This window comes from Quercus lobata, chromosome 9 (genome assembly GCF_001633185.2).
Source record: "Quercus lobata isolate SW786 chromosome 9, ValleyOak3.0 Primary Assembly, whole genome shotgun sequence".
Lineage (NCBI taxonomy): Eukaryota > Viridiplantae > Streptophyta > Magnoliopsida > Fagales > Fagaceae > Quercus > Quercus lobata.
The window spans coordinates 30377043-30396525 of record NC_044912.1 but is presented as its reverse complement, the minus strand read 5'-3'; the positions used below and the strand labels follow the sequence as shown (position 1 = coordinate 30396525).

General features: G+C 35.1%; 1 pseudogene; it reads right to left on the bottom strand.

The window, feature by feature from the left end:
* Nucleotides 1–15156: 15156 nt before the first annotated feature.
* LOC115961552 lies at nucleotides 15157–19207 on the bottom strand (annotated as a pseudogene).
* Nucleotides 19208–19483: the final 276 nt, after the last annotated feature.

The following is a 19483-nucleotide window of genomic DNA, read 5'->3' as shown; positions in this document are numbered from 1 at the left end:
TGACACTCCCCCTAACAAAAATGTCCTATGCTAACTTTCCCCCTAAATACAAGACTACTCTCAATGCAAAACTATTCCCCCTTTTTGTCACGAATGACAAAGGGTAAGTCACTAAGAGGTCGTCATCTCATCATCACTGGTAAAGCTAGCATCCTCATCATCATCATCACCATCATCACTATCCTCATCTGCCGAAGCCTCTAAAGAAGGAGATGGAGAAACAATGAAACCACCTAGGTGAGCCTGTCGTTGTGCTATACAACCAACACGGGTGTTCATCTAACACAACTCATCAGAGAGAGTGTCAAGGCGAGCATCCATGCATTGAGGCTACGCCATGATGGCATCCAGGGTCACACCACTGGTCGAGGAAGAAGAAGCGGAGGTGGAAGGGATAGTAGAAGCTGCCGAACCAGAAGTTTCCACACATGGCCACTTCGGTCAAAGCTGAGCCTCGCTCCGTGAATAGAACCTATGTCAATGGCACCCATGATAGAGAAGAGATGAGGGGAATTAGTAATCTCAACAGACAAGTGTCAAAGGATACACATGATAGCAGAAGGAAAAATGAGCTTATCACGTGTAACAGTATCTTGATAAACATCGATGATAGAAGTAATGAAGTGAGTAGGGAAGTCTATAGAAAGATCCTCAAGGAGGGACAAAAGAAAACGAGCATGAGGCTCTGTAATAGAATTATAGTGACACAATGGAATAAGAACAAATGTCATCACTGTGTTAAGGAAACACGAACCTTTTGCAAAGTCCATGCATGGGCTGTTTTGTTTCCCATTCCATATAGAAGGTCTCTCACAAAAGTGAGAGAAAAGCTCATCCCTGGATATAGTCCTAAGACAATCACAATGGGGTAGTCAGGATGCGCTACCCACAGGACATGTAGTACCTCAAATATAAGATCCAGGATAACTACGATACGTGTACCTCGAAATGTCATGACAAACTGAGGTACAGAGGTATCAATACCATGTATGTTGGAGTAAAACTCCTATATAAACACGGTGGGACACCTCAAGGGTTTCTCACAGAGAGAAGTCCAAATGACAGTAGGGAAAGGAGTGTCGGCAAAGTCTGACAGAATGATTTAGCACTCCGAATAAATGTCGCGTTGCTGAAAGTTCTCTGAGAAGTCCTTTCGGGCCTTCTTATCATGGAAATAGATGTTAAGAGGGGAAAGAGGATCAAAAGAAATAGATGATGACCTAGAACCTCAAAGAGGGTTCTGAGCCGAAGTGGATTTGTGAGAGAGAGAGGGAGAAAAAAAAATAGAAACACAATCACAATAGAGCAAAAAGAAAGAAAAGAAGGGGTACGTGTGCACGAAATATGAATGAGCATGTGACGTGCTAAAAATAATTGCATCATGGGTTCAACCCAATCTAAACCTACTAGCACACAAATTTTCAACATTCAAGCACACATCTAAATGCATGAAACATTGTGAAAATGCTAATGGAATGCAATGCATGATCATATATCATCAAATAAACAACACCCAACCCAAAAATTTTAAGAAAAACTCAAAAACCCCAAAACCTAGGTCTAAATGCATGAATGCGTGAAAAAGAAGAGATTTAGATCACTTACCAGAGGATGGAGACTTGGGGTCCGTTTGGATTGAGCTTATTTTTGCTAAAACTGAAAACAATGTAACAAAATAATTTTTAAATGTGTGAATAATGTCGTGGGACCTATTTTTAATGAAAAAGTTACTAAAAAGTGGAATTTGTGGGTCCGTAAACAGTGCACGAATGCACTATTCACAGTTGACTTGGTCAAATTGTGCGGCTGGAACCAAAAAAAAAAAAAAAAGCTTGAAAACGCAACAAAACTTTCAGCCCAATCCAAACGCTCTCTTGATCTAGGCTGAAATAGGAGTGGGTGAGAAGATTTGAGTGAAAGAAATGTGTTTGGGTTGAGAGAGAAGTGTTTTCCATCGAGAGAGAAGTAAGAAAATGAATCTGATTTTGCACTCCATATATAAATAGAAATTGTAGCTCGATGGATCGAAGTATTTGTCGAGCACTAATTCTAGACAAAAATGAATCTGTCAAGGTGCTGTCGAGGATTTATCGACGGCAAAAACACTTTGATGGATTGAGATTTTGTTGAGAATCTATTGGCCAAAGAGAAAGTTTCTTGATGGATCGAGAAGCCATCAAGACACAATCCAGAAAGCTCGATGGATCGAGAATGCAATAAAATCTATCAAGAAAAGAAGACAAAGGAGCTCAATAGATGAAAAACTTTCGAGAAGCTGTCAATCTTGAAGAAAATGAGTTTTTCAAAGAGAGGAAAAACACATAGAGATGAATGCAACAAGCAAGCTACTCAAACATAGATCCAATCAACATATGAAGTTCTCAAAAACATCTATCAACAAGAAAAAGCGATAGATCCAAAAACACACACACACACACACACTAAACAAGTCTAACCAATTTTATATTTCAAAAACAAGTTAAGACAGTTTAGTGAGTATACATTAACACACGTATTTCTTGTGATGGCCAAATCACATTGTACCTACACATATATCAAAAGTAGTAAAGAATTTGCGTGTTGTGTGTGGAAAACATGACAAGTGTGCACAAGTTTCTTATATTATGATGATTTGAGATATGAGACAATCAAATACACTCACACATAATCATTACCGCTTGATGGGGACTATCACGTTCAAGGTACATCCTATAACTCCCACATCTCCTAGAAACACGCTTGCAACCATATTTAAAAGCATTTTGATTTTTTTGCTTTTATAATTCTTCACATATATATATATATATATATATATATATATTTGAACATATCATGCATGGGCATATAAGAGATAAAGGAAATACCCAATTATGTAAGCCAAAACATCACAATTTTGCTATGTCGAAGCACACAAATGTTATACATGATTGGCAAGCTTTAGTGGTGAGATGGTTATTTATGTCTTTCTCTTATGATTTTCTAGTCCTTCCCATCAAAAAGTGTGATATGAGTGTTAAGTATAAGAGACTACTTAATCATTCTCATCACAAACACGAGCCACAAAACTCACTTGCTTAGTTGTGCATTGAGATGCTCATCTAAGTTACAAGTGATACAAAGTTTAGAAAACTTTGTTTCAATGGCCATCCAAGGTACATAAGTACCAATATACACAAACATACACTGTTTTTGTATTTTTCTGATTTTTCAATTTTTTTTTTTTATGCATATTTTTATGAAAAACAAAATAAAGCAAAATTGAAAACAAACAAATAAACAAAAACATGTTAAACAAAATAAAGCATAAAACTAGATGCATATGCATGAGAAAGGAAGAGAAAGAGGAGAGATCACTCCATTTGCTATCAAAAGACTTAGTGAACAAATCAGCCTTACACCAATGTTTTGGCATAGGAATTCAAACCATTTGCTATCAAGAGACTTAGTGAACAAATCAGCCTTCTGATCATTAGTGTGGATGAACTCAAGAGTGAGTGTGCCATCTTCGACATGCTCCCAAATGAAGAGGCGTCGAATCTCTATATGTTTTGTTCGAGAATGTTGAACAGGATTTTTAGAGATGTTAATGGCACTGATATTGTCACAATAGATGGTAAAATGTTCTTGACGAATACCATAATCAAGGAGGATGTTAGGATATATGTGAATCATGTTAGGAACATATGTCAATATAGAATTAGCTAATCCTTTGACAAAACATAATTTACTTGTAATTAGGTAGGTCTAGGATGTGTTTAATACTCCAATGAACAAGATTTCAAGTCCAAGTGTTAAAGCCATGCAAATATGTCCAAGAATCAAGTGAAAAAGTGCTAGATTTTAAAACTTAACAGCTAGCTTGATAGATAGAATCTATCGAGGATTAAAAGGCTGTGTAAGCTTGATGTTCGTCAGCTGCTCGATAGATAAGCTATCTATCGAGATTTACAATAATCAGATTTTTTGGATTTCACTCCAATCCGTGTATATTTATTTAGGACTTCTTTTCTCACAACCCTAAAATATATAAGGATTATTTTAAGGGTCGTCACAGCTGATGCAACTCAATGCAAAAGATTTTCACAAGCATATTATGACCGAAGACATATGCCTTAGTTCATTTTTCTCTTGAAGAAGCTGCGGCATTTGTACGCCGTAGGGTTTTGTAACTAAGGAGTTTTGTGATCTTCATCATGTTGATGAACTGAAGAACTTTGCAGCCAACATCTTTCTCAAGTTAGTGGTTAGTCACATACATGGATCCATGCATCAATTAGTTAATCACGTACTGGGAGCCATGCATTAAAAGGAGAGATTATCACTACAGAACAAGTCCAATTGGGTATTGGGGTAAGGGTTCAACTATAGATTAGTATTAGGTACTGGGATTCCTTTACTTGTAACTGCTTATTGTGATAATAGTGGATTCTCGGGAGTAATGACCTTAAAATCACCCAGTGGGGTTTTTTCCTTGGAGGATTTCCCCATTCGTAAACAAATCACTGTGTCAACTTTATTTTCCGCTGCATATTAATTTAGTTGGTGATTTGTTTGTGCTACCGCACGTATTGAATGTTAATCAGATTAATTAATTAACTTGGCTAATTAATTGGTTAATTCATCACAAGGTGTTAATACATTCTTGGCCTATCAAGTGGTATCAGAGCCAAGGTCATAGGTTCGAGTCAGGGAGTGTCATTTTGAGGGTGGACTCCCTACAACCACTCTAAAAACAGACCCGTATGGTGTAATGTCGAAGCCCATAAAAGACTTGAGGGGGTCTTCCTTATCACCAATTGGTTTTGAGGTGGAATGACACAGTTCATGGTCCGATAAATGGTATCAGAGCAGGCACACTCTGATTAGGATTAATCTTTGTTGTGTGATCCATTGACCCTAGTTGTCATGGATAGAGGACAATCATTGATTATACCTCCTTTATTTGATGGCATTAACTATGTATACTGGAAAGTACACATGAGAGCTTTCTTATAGTCATTAGATGAAAAAGTGTTTCAGCTATGGAGATAGGCAAGACCAAGCCAAAGGAAGCGCCGACCGATTAGGATGATGCCAAGATCAAAGTGGCTAATTTCAATAGTAGGGCATTGAATGCTTTATTCAATGTGGTCACGAATGAGGAATTCAAGAAGATATCCTCCACTAAAACTATGAAGGAAGCATGGACCATCCTCTTGACAACCTATGAAGAAACCAAGGCTATGACGGATTCGAAACTTCAGAGGCTTACTACAAGCTTTGAAGAGATCAAGATGGAGGAAGATGAGTTGTTCGATGAGTCCTATACCAAGCTCAAGGACATAGTGAACTCAGCCTTTAATCTTGGGGAAAACATTCCCAAACCCAAGATTGTTAGAAAGGTGCTTAGATCTCTACCCGAGAGATTTCATGCCATGATCACCGCAATTAAGGAATCAAAGGATATTGACAAAATTCCTTTGACAGAACTAGTTCGCCATCTACAGATCTATGAGTTGGGTTTGACAAGGATTGGGAAACCTAGTAAGGGCAAGAGCAGTGACACAAATGAGTCTTCAGACGATGAAGATTCTAAAATGAAATCCTACATTACAAGGCAGTTCAAAAAGTTTATGAAGATTGCCAATACCAAAGGATTTTAAAAAGACCGCAAGCAGTCTAGTTCATCTCAGTTCAAGAACCAAGACAAAGGAAAGAAGGATGCTAGGGATGGCGGCCAGTGCACTATTCCTTCAGGACCAAAGTGCTTTAGGTGTCAAGGCTTCGGTCACATGAAACAAGAGTCTCCTAAGTATCTCAAGACCATTGGGAAAAGCAAGGCCCTTGCAGCTATCTTGAGTAACACTAAACCTAATAGATTCCATGCAAGCTACAAGAGCAAATGTTTCATCAAAATCTACTCCTTCCACTTGAGAGTATCTTTGGGCCACCAGACGAGCCTTATTGCGGATCACATTTCCCTCCTCATCAGTTTTATTGCAGAAATCCATTTTGTGCCAATGATGTGCTCTCCTTCTGGTCTAGGTACTAAGGTCTAAACATCACTCCTTTGAAATTGAAATACTTCATCATGCATGGCCTCAACCCAGCTTTCATCCTAGAAAGCATCCTCAACCTTGGTGGGTTCAACCTGTGACAAATAGCAAGAATAAGATACAAAGTTAGCAACACATTTATCAACTGCACGCTTCTTAGTGTAAGTTCATTCATATTTCTCACAATAACTTCAGGAGGGTGATTCAGCTTGATCCTTGAGGAAGGCCCTTTCTCTTCATGAGATTCAGAATTAGGTGAGGTAAGAATGTCTGCTGAGACTTCTACAACACTTGGAGTACTTAGAGAGACAGGCTCTTAATCAACTATAACTTGGAAAAACTTAGGCTCTAAAGAAAGAATTGCCTTAGGTATTTTCTCACTAATTTTCTCAAAACCAGAATCTGAAGTTTCATCAATAACAACATTGACAGTTTCCATCACCTTCTTGGTTTTTTTGTTGTACACCCGATAAGTTTTGCTTATGGAGGAGTATCCCAAAAATATTCCTTCATCACTTCAATAGTCAAACTTTCCCATATTCTCTATATCCTTAAGGATGAAACAAGTACTTCTAAAGAGTCTGAAAAACTTCACATTTGGCTTTCTTCCCTTCCATAATTCATAGGGAGTCTTCTTTGTACCGGGACTGAAATACACCCTATTAACCGTATGACATGCGGTGTTGACTGCTTCTCCCCATAAATTTCTGCCATATCTTTATTATGTAACATAGGTCTAGCCATTTCTTGAATGGCTCTATTCTTTCTTTCTACTACACCATTTTGCTGAGGAGTAATAGGAGTAGAGAATTCTTGAGATATATCAGATCTGGTGCAAAACGATTCTATGTATGAGTTCTCAAATTTTTTTCCATGATCACTGTGAATTCAATCAATCTTCATGTTCTTCTCATTTTACAGTCTTGTACACGAAGCTTCAATGTGCTTAGGAGCATCTAGCTTGGATCTTAGAAGAATGACCCAAGTGTACCTGGTGAAATCATCTACTACAACCATGATGTATCTCTTTCCTTCAAGAGATTCAATTCTCGTTGGACCCATGAGATCCAAATTTAATAGCTCTAAAGGTCTAGATGTAGCTGATGTCTGAGTGTCTGGATGTTTTTCTTTTGTTTATATCCCAAGTTAACATGGTCCACACATAACATTGCTAACCGTCCTGAGCTTTGGTATTCCTAACATTGATTCATGCTTAGACATAATTGACAGACGTTTGTAGCTAGCATGTCTCATACTTTGGTTCCATAAGTCTTCATTTGGCAACTGAATACTATTGCACACAATATCAGCATTAGGTACCAATCCATAGTAGTTATCCAGAGTGCAGACTCCACTTATCAGTTTCTTTCCAAAGTCATTCAACACAAGGCATTTTCCTTTTGAGAACAATACTATAAGTCTTGATTACATATCTAACTTATGCTCAACAAGTTCACTCTTAGACCTTCTGCATACAACACATTTGCAATGTCTGGTAGTCCAGGTAAAGAGATGGTTCCCTTCCCTTTTATTTGAGATTTGCTATCGTCATTGAAAGTGACATTTCCACCTTTCTTAGACTCGAAAACCTTGAAGAGAGAATAGTCTCCAATCATATGTCTTGAGCACCCACTGTCAAGGTACCACAAACATGTGTCCATTATCTTAAATGCAGACTTCATCATAAAGCACACTTCATGTTTGCCTAACAAATCAGTAGGAATGGTTTTCTCTTTCATCTACCATTTATGTACAAAATCTTTGATTTTCTCCCTTCTCAAACGAACTCCCTTGCACATCCTTGTTTTAAGGCAGTCTAGTTTCTTTCTTGTCACACTAAGACCTTTTTCAACAATCATCAAGATAGCTTTCAAATAACTTTTAGACTTTCATTTTCTGAAACACTCAATCAAATAGAGATTAAAAAAGCAAGATGTATTTGAAATAAAAGATCTTTCCATGCCGCTTGTAGCCATGATAACAAGGATCAATAGATCACACAACAAATATTAACCCTAATCAGAGTGTGCCTGCTCTGATACCACTTGATAGCCCAAAAATGTATTGACCCCTTTGGTAAATTAATCAATTAATTAGCTAAGTGAATTAATTAGATTCAATTACATGCAATGAGCTTGGTAGCACAAACAAATCACCAACAAAATTAAATAAAGCAAAAAATAAATTTGACACAAGTGATTTGTCTACGAATGGGGAAAACCACCGAGGTAAAACCTCATTAGGGGAATTTAAGGTCACCACTCCCAAGAATCTACTATTATCAAAACAAGTGGTTACAAGTAAAAGGAATCCCAAAACCTAATACCAACCTACAGTTGAACCCTTACCCCAATACCCAATTGGACTTATGATGTAGTGACAATCTCTCCTTTCAATGCACGGCTCCTAGTATGTGACTAACCAATTGATGCACGGATCTCAATACGTGACTAACACACCAATTTGAGGAAGATGTTGGCTACAAAGTTCTTCAACTCATCCAATGATGAAGATCAAGAAGCTCCTTGGTTACAAAACCTTTAATGCAAAGACGCAGTAGCTTCTATATAGAATATGATGAATTAGGGAAAATTCTGTCTCCAGTCACAATTTGCATGCACAATCAATTTGCATTAAGTTGTATCACTTTGCATCACTTGAGACAGCCCTTAAAATAATCCTTATATATGTCTAGGATTGTGAGAAAAGAAACCATACAAAAATACACATGGATATGTGTGAACTCAGATCCAGAAATCTGAATGTCGTAATTCTTAATAGATACAGCTTCTGTCAAGCTGCTGTCAAGCATCAGCATTAAACCTCAATAGATATGTTTCTGTCGAGATATCTATCGAGTTTTAATGAGCAGCACTTCTTCACTTGTTTCTTGAACAGATTTGCATGGCTTCAATACTAAACTTGAACTCTTGTTTCTTGAAGTACTAAATCCATCCTAGATCTACTCAATTACAAGTAAATTGCGTTTTGTCAAAGGATTAACCAATTTACATAACATATGTCCTAACAAGTATCACAACCAACAGCCATGAACTTGTTTTTAATGACAGAAATTGTGAAACTAGGAACCCAAAGTGTTGTTGGTTTGTTGCTTGCCAAAGGCTTACCTAACTAGTCGTAACAGTCAAACTCGTTATACATCATGATGTCAATCTCACCTTGGATTGAAATGTTTGTAATGACGACATTTCTAGTCTTTGGTTGAGTTTTTCCGGATGAGGTGTCACAGTTGATAGAAAAATCTCTACCTACAATATCTTTCTAGTAACAACCTTCAATTATGCCAAAGGGATATGGAATTTTCACATCTCCATAACTGTCGGGTTAGTTAGGTAGGGCTGCCACTGTTGCTAATACTAGCACACCAATCCAAATGACTTCTGCAAGCATCGTATGGAAAGTAGAAACCCATAGCCCCAATATTTTCCCAGAAGAGAATCTAAGATTATGTGTCTTGGTATATGTACGTATCGACCTCATGAAGGTGCAGAACTTTTTAAAGACAGAAGACCCATTAAATACTCGCTTGATGTGCATATTTATGGACTGGATTTGTGTTTACACTTCAGATCTAAGGTAGACCATAAATTAGATCTTGACTAACTTAGCGTGCATTTGGTATTGGCTTAAAAAGCCAGCATTTTTTTTTATTTAGTATATTTTTCTATTATTCATGGGTCCTATTGTATTTTTTAGTAACATTCATAGGTTCATTGTACTATTTTAGCTACCTATTAGCTTTATATATAGTACTTTCAGTAAAAAGTTTTCAATTTCAACTAAATAAACTGTTCTTAAACAAACCCTTAATACCAAAAAAAAAAAACAAAAAGTAGACCTTGACTTTGACAAGGTCTAAATTATACTTTAAGTAATACACTAAAAGCAATAATTAAACTTTTTACTTTTTAAAGAATAATCCAATCAATTCCCTATAAGGGTAAATTGCATGGAAAATTTATACTTCAAACCTCAAATTATTAATAGTCTCCAATCTTAACAAAGAGTAGAAATTGCACCTAAATTGACCATTCAAACTAATGGTCAATTATATAAAAGAACAGAAGGGCAAGTATTAATTATATAAAAGAACAAGTTTGGAGTAAGTTACAGTGACGAACGGAAAAATTACTCTCTTAGGCTAGTAGGGAAGTGTTACTGAAAGCAGTAGTACAAGCCATTTCCACTTTTGCTATGAGTTATTTTAAACTTTCTATGGGTCTATGTAATGATATTGAAGCAATGATCAGAAAATTTTGGTGGGGCCAAAGGGCTAATAGGAGGAAGACTCATTAGAAAAAATGGAACACTCTCTGTCAACCAAAATCTAAAGGGGGGATGGGTTTTAGAGAATTGGGAAACATTAATGATGCTATGTTAGCTAAACAGGTGTGGAGGTTGGTTCATGATACTGATTCTTTGTTTTATAGAGTTTTTAAGGCCAAATATTTTCCCATAGGGTCCATCTTTGATGCTAAGCCCAAATCAAGGTCATATGCTTGGAAGAGCATTCTCAAAGCTCAAAAGGTGATTTTATTGGGAGCTAGATGGAGGATAGGTGATGGGACCTCCATAAAAATTTTCATGGATTCTTGGCTCCTTGTTAGTAATTCTGGCCAGATTCTTTCTCCAGTTTCAGTGTTCTCTAAAGATGCTATAGTGGATCAGCTGTTGGATAGTGAATTGAGGTGGTGGAATACGAGTCTTATAGGTTTAAATTTTTTTACCGTTTGATGCTTAGTTGATCAAGTCCATACCTAAGTGTTATTCTGCTTAGGAAGATTTTCTTTTCTGGCCACACTCACAGACTAGTTTGTATCATGTAAGGTCAGGTTATAAATTGTTGTGTGAATTGAGTAGCAGTGAGTTAGCTTCATCTTTAGATGCAATCGAAGAGAAAAAAATTCTGGTCTACCCTTTGGAAATTCATTGTTCCAAATAAGGTTAAATCTTTTCTTTGGAGAGCTTGCACAAACTCCATTTCGACTATGCGGAATTTACATAAGCGTAAGATTGCTTTATCATCAATTTGCAACCTCTATAATGAAATGGAGGAGTCAACTATTCATGCTTTATGGTCATGTGATAATATCAGACCGGACTGGGATGCTTGTTTCGCCTCGCTGCCTTCTAAATTTTCTAGAGTAACTTCATTTCTTGACCTGGTTGATTTGGTTTTCAGCTCTCATTTAAATTCTGAAGCCTAGGCTATTTGGAATAGATGGAAAAATGTTCGGGTTGGTGAGGAGGTTTGGCCATTGAATAAGGTTGCTGGTGTGGTGCGTTAATATCTCTAGGAATTTCAGTTGGCCAAGCAGTGTCCAACAAAGAAGGTGCACCCAAGGAGACCATAGTGGAAACCACCAGATGCAAGTTATGTTAATACAAATTTTAATAGGGCAATCTTTAAGGATTTACATGCTGTAGGTATTGGGGTGGTGATTTAGGATGTGCATGGCAAGGTGATTGCTGCCTTGGCAAAAAAAATTCCCATTCCAAATTCCGTTTTGACCCTAAAAACTTTGGCAGCTAGGCAAGCGGTTCAATTTGTTCGCCTTCATAATTCCTCTTTGAAGGCAACTTTTCTTCAATTAATGCTATTACACTACAAAAAATGCGGCTATAGCTGATCTATAGCCGCATTTCTAAGAAACGCCGCTAAAGCCTCAAGCTATAGCCACGTTTTTCAAAAACGCGGCCATAGCTAACCTATAGCTGTGTTTTTAAAATGAGACTATAGGTCCAGTCGAGCCCTTGTCTGCTATGGGCTGTTGGCAAGAACAGAATGGACCTCCACTTCGTTATAAAAAAACGCGGCTATAGCTAACCTTAAAACATAGCGAAAAGTTTTCTATAGCCACGTTTTTCTAAAACGCAGCTATAGGTCCAGTCGAATAATTTTTTAGAGGAACCTATAGCTGCGTTTTTAAAAAACAAGGCTATAGCTAACCTATAGCTGCGTTTTTAAAAACGCGACTATAGGTCCAGTTGTAATAATTTTTTTAAATGGTGGCCAATAGCCGCATTTTTTATAGCTGACCTTTAGCTGTGTTTTAAAACACAGCTATAGGTCTAGTCATAATTTTTTAAAGGGTGACCTATAGCCGCGTTTTCTTTAGAAAACGCAACTATATGTCACACCCAAAAAAAAGAAAAAAAATTTCTTCAACTTCCCGCGTACCAACCCTTTCACACCTACATCCCCACCTACCCTACTTTCATCTTTTCTTTCTTTACTCTTTCTTTCATTTTCTTTCTTCATTCTTCACTCACTCCACCGTCTTTAGGTTCTTCTTTCTCTCTTTTTTTTTTTTTTTTTTCCTTCCTTCTTCACATTTGGGTAATTCTTTTTTTTTTTTTTCCCTTATTCTTTCTTCCATCTTCACATCTGGGTAACTCTTTTTTTCTTTTCTTTTTTCTTTTTCTTTCTTCCTTCTTCACATCTAGGCAACTCTTTTTTTTTCTTTGATTCTTTGGAGCTGCTGCTTCTTTTTCTCCTTTTTCTTTTTTTTTCTTTTTTTTTTCTCCCTTCTTCACTCTAGCACAACTCTTTTTTTTTTTCTTTGATTCTTTGTAGCTACATACTTTTTTTTTCTTCGTCTCAAGCACATTGATTTGTCTATAGATCTAGGTTTTTTTTTTTTTTTTTTTGGTTATTTTATGTTTATTTAGTAAGAAAATGGAGGAGATGCTGAAAATTTTGAATGAAGCCCGCATATTTCGAATTTTCTGGGTATGTTTGTATTGTGAGAATGTTGTGTTTGATTTTGAATTTTTTGGGTTTGTGTTTGATTTTGAATCTTTTGAGTGTGTTTGTATTTTGAGTATGTTGTGTTTGATTTTGAATTTTCTGGGTTTGTGTTTGATTTTGAATTTTTTGAATTTGTTTAATTTTGAATTTTTTTATTTGAATTTTGAATTTTTTGGGGAAAAAAAAAACCCAAAATTTTGTTTTTGTTTTAAAAAAAACCTATTGCCGCGTTTTTAAAAATGCGGCTATAGGTCTGAAGCTATAACCGAGGTTATAAACGCGGCTCAAAGCTGGTTTGTAGCCGCGTTTCTAAAAATGCAGCTATACTTCCGAATCCTATAGCCGCAATTAAAAAATGCGGCTATAGGTCTGACCTGTAGCCGGGGTTACAAAAATGCAGCTATAGGCCTATTGTTGCGCTGTTTAGGCCGTGTTTGTAAATGCGGCTATAGGCTATAGCCGCGTTTTTGGGGTCTATAGCTGCATTTTTGAAACGCGGCTATAGACCCTTTTTTTTGTAGTGTTAGTAATGGACAATTATTACATTCATCTAGTGGTCATATTATAAAAGACATTTTATTATTTTCTATCTTTCTTCGTAGGTTTTCTTTCTCTCACATTTGTAGGCAAGGTAATACTTTAACTAATACCTTTACTTAGAGAGCAAAGTTTTCTTTTCTACTGTTGGTTTGAATGGAGTCTACTCCACCAAATATTTATAATTGTTATTTGTTGGATTTTTCAAATGTTGAATAAAGTGGCCTTCTTGGCCTGTTTCTCCAAAAAAAAAAAAAAAAACTAATGGTCACGCGCACGTCATCACTCCAATCTAGAATAACTCAAGATAAAGCCTAGCAACCTAACTCTAAGGCTCTAAGAGCATTAGCATTAGTTTTTCTAACATTTTCTATCTATTTTAATATTAGGACCTACTTTGTCTATTTTAGCATTAAAACCTATACATTTTACAAAAACACTCATAACAATCTATCTATTATAGATTATTTTTTCTTTAAATAATATTTTTTATTCTTTTCTTATTATTTTATAAACCCACATTAAAACACTCTCCCTCTTTTCTGAACCCTATCTCATGGTTTCTTTTCTAAAAACTCTCTCTCTCTCTCTCTCTCTCTCTCTAACTAACCTCCACAACTCGTATCATGAATTTGAAAACTCTCTCCATCCGAGCCTCATCCTTCCCATGGCAGTGACAATAGTAGCGGCGATTCTCCACAGCAGAGGCGACGACAACACTGGCTGGCTTTTGGGTTTTTCAAATCTGAAGAGTCTTTCTCCACTAAAGCCTCATCGTTGCTCTCTCTTATGGCAGCAGTAATGACAGTGGTGAGCTTCCTTGGCAGAGGCAACGACTTAGGGTTTGGGTTGATTTGGGTTTTCCGTTGGGTTTTGTTTTGAGTTGATTATGTTTTTGATTGATTTTGAGTTTGGTTTGGGATAGGTTTGAGTTTATTTTGATTTGATTTCCATTGATTTTGGGTTGATTTTGTGTTTGAATTATGATGATTTGTTGTAATGGGTAGTGGGTGGATGGGTGGTGCTAGGTTGCAGTGCTGCAAGGCTATGGTGGTGATGATTGGTCTTCCTTTTTCCTCTTCTTCATTCTTCTTTCTTTGGGCATAGAAGATAGTCATGGAATGAAAGAGAGAAGAGATCTGACCAGGCACAGTTAAGAGAGAGAAAAAAAAAATCTAATACAAAACTACCATCATCGTGTAAATATATACGGTAGAATTTTTGCAGACCCACCGATGTGGGTAGTTTTTGAGCTAAAATGTGCAAAATTCATCACTTTTTGTATTTTACATAAACGGGTGCAATTACTCTAAGTACCAAGGTTAGGGTTATTTTTTATTATTATATTTTTTTAAGGTTCCAACTTCAATGTTGTGATTTAAAACTTCTAACTTTCGAAAAGATTGACCTAATAATTCTTAATGTCTTAAAAGATCTATGGGGTTTTATGGCCAAAATGTTGAAGCCACCTCCAAAATATTCTTCCTTGCAAAAATATTTTCTTAGAATTCTAATAGATAACTCTAAGGGATTCATTGTTAAATGCTTCTTTTGAGAAAACTAACTAGCAAGAGTTCTCCTCATAGGATAATTAGTCCTCTGTCATTATTTTCAAAACCGACCTTTAAAGATTTTACCGAAACAAAATACGATACATGCTACATCACCACTTACAATGATGGGATTTTATAGTTTTTCATTGCTTGTTAACAATGTATTAGCTCTATCACTCCTATTTTATTTCTAAAATCATGGATAAAAATGATACATTATACTTGTAAAAGAAACCTTGTAAATATAGGTTCCGCACATATTAAGAGAATCTATGATAGTTCACTGCATGGAATGAAACCAAATTACTCAAAACAAACAATTTATTAATCATAGTGATGGGAAAGATAATTATGGTAGGACAATCGATGATGAAGCTGAAGCAATTTCAAAACATGATTGTGTTGATGTAAAACTAACACCTGAAGCCTCAATTTCTTCACGTCTAGCATATTGAAGTTCTTCATAATTTTGTTGATCATCAGAAGTTTTTCGAATTCCCTACAACTCAATTACAACCTCCCTCATTGTAGGACGTTTCTTTCCGTTCAAGTGCAAAAATCTTTTAGCAAGATTAGCAACTATGATGACCTCTTCTTTATCACCTTCCTTCTTTACTCGATCATCAAGAATATCAAATAGATGGTTCTCCTTCATTGAGAGAATGAAATATGCAGAGAGACTTCTACCTTCTTCTGGCCTTGTTGAAGAAACAGGTTTTTCTCTAGTTAAGAGCTCAACAAGGACTACTGAAAAACTATACACATCACTCTTTTCTGTGAATTGGCTTGTTTGGAAATATTCTGGGTCCAAATACCCAAAAGTTCCTTGAACTAGGGTGGTCACATGAGTTTGGTCAATTGTTACCGATTTTGATGTCCCAAAGTCTGCAACTTTCGCTCTGTACTTTTCGTCTAAGAGTATGTTGGTGGACTTTATGTCTCGGTGATAAATTGGCGAGGCAATTGCTTAGTGTAAATAGAAAAGAGCTCCTGCAATTTCAGTGGCAATCTTTAAGCGCATATCCCATGTTAATGGAAAATCTTCATTTTCTTCATGGAGATATTGGAAAAGTGTCCCATTAGGGATGAATTCATAAACCAACAAAGGAATTTCTATCTCCAAACAATACCCAATTAGCTCAACCACATTTCTATGGATAATTTGTGAAAGAATGACAATCTCATTAACTAGTCGCTAACCCGTGCGATGCACAGAAAAATTATTGACTCTGATAAAAAATCCAACAATGAGTAAATAAACATTTTGCTAGTTAGTAATATTTTTTTTTTAAATGAAGAAATATTTAACTTCTATACTTTTCCATAGTTTAGAAGTGTTGTCTAACATTGAACGTTATTGAGTTGTAAGTGCATAGTTACCGAAACCTACAAAGTAATTTACAATTCTTAAATTAATAAAGCAAAGCTCTCAATAGTTATATACACACACACACACATTCAAAACTAATATAAACTGTAAATATATAAACAAATACCTTGATAGGAAGACACACCAAGTTTCAAATTTGAGTAACAATAGGACTTTCTCTTAGTTATAACAATATAGACAATTCAAAACATGGAACAATATCAAAATTATAATACATAATTCCATTATCTTTTATGTTGAATCCAAATAAATAATTAATTGAAATTAATCCAAACAAATAATTAATCAACCAAAAATCATAGCTTTAAATAAGAAAACAAAAAATCACATGAACCTAAATAAAAAGCATTTAAGGTGAAGAATTAAGATCAACCTACTGAGACACAAATACCAAAAACCCCAAGACTTAAAATTTCAAAATTTATAGAATCCCCAAATTCTATTTCAAAACCAAACCAAATTCAACAAATTTATATATAACATACCAAATAAAAATTTATCGTTCCCTAGGCTGGAAGACATAGGTTGTAGCTTTGATTTTTCTCCAAAAAAATAGAGATACTTTATTTGCCATGTACAATAAAAATAAAAATAATTAGTAGAAATTATAACCCAAAAACCAAACCCACGAAAACAACGTTAATATAAATATGGAGATTAACCCAAATACTCAAAAGAAAATCAATCCTAAACATAACAAAAGAATAAGATAGAGAAAAAAATCTCAGGCACATATGAAAGCAAATAAAAAATTTGACATAAAAGATTAAAAACAATCACAGGCACAAAATCAAACGTACCTATTTCAACTATCTGACATGTTCACCAAAACCAAATGGAGTAACAGAAGAATTAAAAGAACATAGATTAGAAAAAAATATATATATATATATATATATAATGTAGATGAAAAAAAAAGGGTACCAAGCTTAAGATGCGAGACTTGAGGCAAAGCAATAATTCAATACCATAGCAAAATTAAACCATGAAAAAAGAATACCATAGGTATTATATGGTTGCATGGAGCCATGCTTGAGCTTTGAGCATGTTAGCAACAACCAGCCACACCAACTTCATTGTATGTCTAATTCTATTAGCAATGGCAAAAGCAAAAGCCAAAAAAAAAAAAAAATCCTAATTATAGCTCTTTCAATTATCATGGCTCTTCATTCTTTTTCAGCTTGTACATTGTTGTTATTGTATATTATATATATATATATATATATAGTTGTAGGACAGTGGATAATTTGTTGAGTTGTAATCAGTTTTCAGCTCTACTTTGGTTAATGTATTGGTTTCCAACTCTCTTTAGGCAACATATGGGGTAAATAAATCTTAAATAATTTTATTTAAAAAATAATAATAATGATGTGGTGACGTGGAAAATTGTGGGAGTTTCAAAAGTTTCGGTTTTATATATATATATATATAGATGAATTGGTTGAGATTCCCTTTGTGCACTGTGTTGCACTTTTTAATTGCGACAATTCTTCCATCACTTTACATTCCTTTGAAAACTGTACCATAGCCACCCTTACCAAGTATTCTACTTTGGCAAAAATTGTCTGTTGCCTTTTCTAACTCCTTCGAGTTGAACAATTTTGCATTTTGAACATTGTTTTCATTGAAGATAATTGCCTTTCTAACAATAAGCCACCATTCTTAACGAAGAATTTTTTCTTAAGCTTGATTTCACTTCTCTTCTTTATCACTTTGCATAAAACCAGTGTAGTAGATATTAGAAATAATACTCCTATTGCTCCAATACCTGCATAAGTCAAAAATAAATAAATAAATAAATAAATAAATATGAAATATCAATTATATATATATATATAAATTATGAATGTGTAAAATAGAGTTTGATAAGAAATACCCTAATTTTTTTTTGTAGAAGTTACCAATTTTTCCAAATTATGTTCCCACAATCCCACACTTTCCTAAAGTCTATGTAAGTGTTAACTTCCAATTAATTTATATAACAAATGTAAAGGATTTTTTTAGCTTAAATTTTCAAGTAATTAGTACATATGTGCAATGTCCAATTGTGTTCCAATTAACAAAAAACCTCTCTTGTGACAACACTTTCTGAGTATAGTCACCTTCATCCTTCTAAAGCATGAATTGACTGTTTAGAGTTTCTTGTTAACATCTTCTTTGCCTCAAAATTTTATAACTTGTTTAGCCTCTCCCTTGTCTTAAACTTTTGTTAAACCTAACAACCAACTCTTCTTCACCTCGTTACCAACCAAAATCACTTTTCTATTCCCCCCCAACCCATCCAAAACCACTTTTCTATCCCTCTCTTTATCCTTTTCCGTCTATGTTTCTCTTTTGGTCGTAAAAGATTGACATATACCTGTTTCGTCCATGTTTCTCTTCTGGTCGTAAAAGATTGACATATAGTCGTGACCGTGTGTGTTTGATAGGAAGAAAAAGTTAAAATTTTAAATTATTGCTGATCTCCTTTTAATATATGGCTTAGTTAAGAAAAAACCATAAAGAATGTTTATGAGTAATGCTAGGATCTTACCTCAAAATCAATCTCAGAAAAATATTTTTATGAAATATGAAAATGGCCGTGATTTTGGTCCATTAATCGTGATAGATTGATCCAACTTGATAATATGATTTCAGTCAAAAAAAAAAATTTTGATGATATGATAGAATCCTCTACATGGGAGGAGGATGAGATGCAATACCATATTGATGGTTGAAAAAAAAAAAAAAATTTGCTCTCAACCATCTGTAAGGTCCTTTTCCTTTCCAACCATCGATTGGGTATTGCATTTCATGCAATAACCTAATCATACAATATAGACATAGAGTAAATATACTCACCAACCGCGAGGTAAATTGTTAGTGATGATCGACTAGGAACACATACTTCTTCAACCTTATGGTATCCTTTGATGCACAAACAAAGATGACTCGCGACTTCATTAGCACAAATTTGTTTTTCCGGGCATTTTTCTGCCTCGTTGCATTCGTCAATGTCTGTAGTTACAAAGGTCATTTAAAGTATCTAAGAAGAATTAATTCAATACCCAAAAATAAAACACTAAGAAGAAGTATAATCAAAAGAGACAATCTATTTAAACGAAAATGAAGGGATTGCCTAGCAATTTAATTAGAGACAGATAAAAAAAATTCAAAATTTATTGAAATTGTAAGTCCAATTTGTATAACATCATTT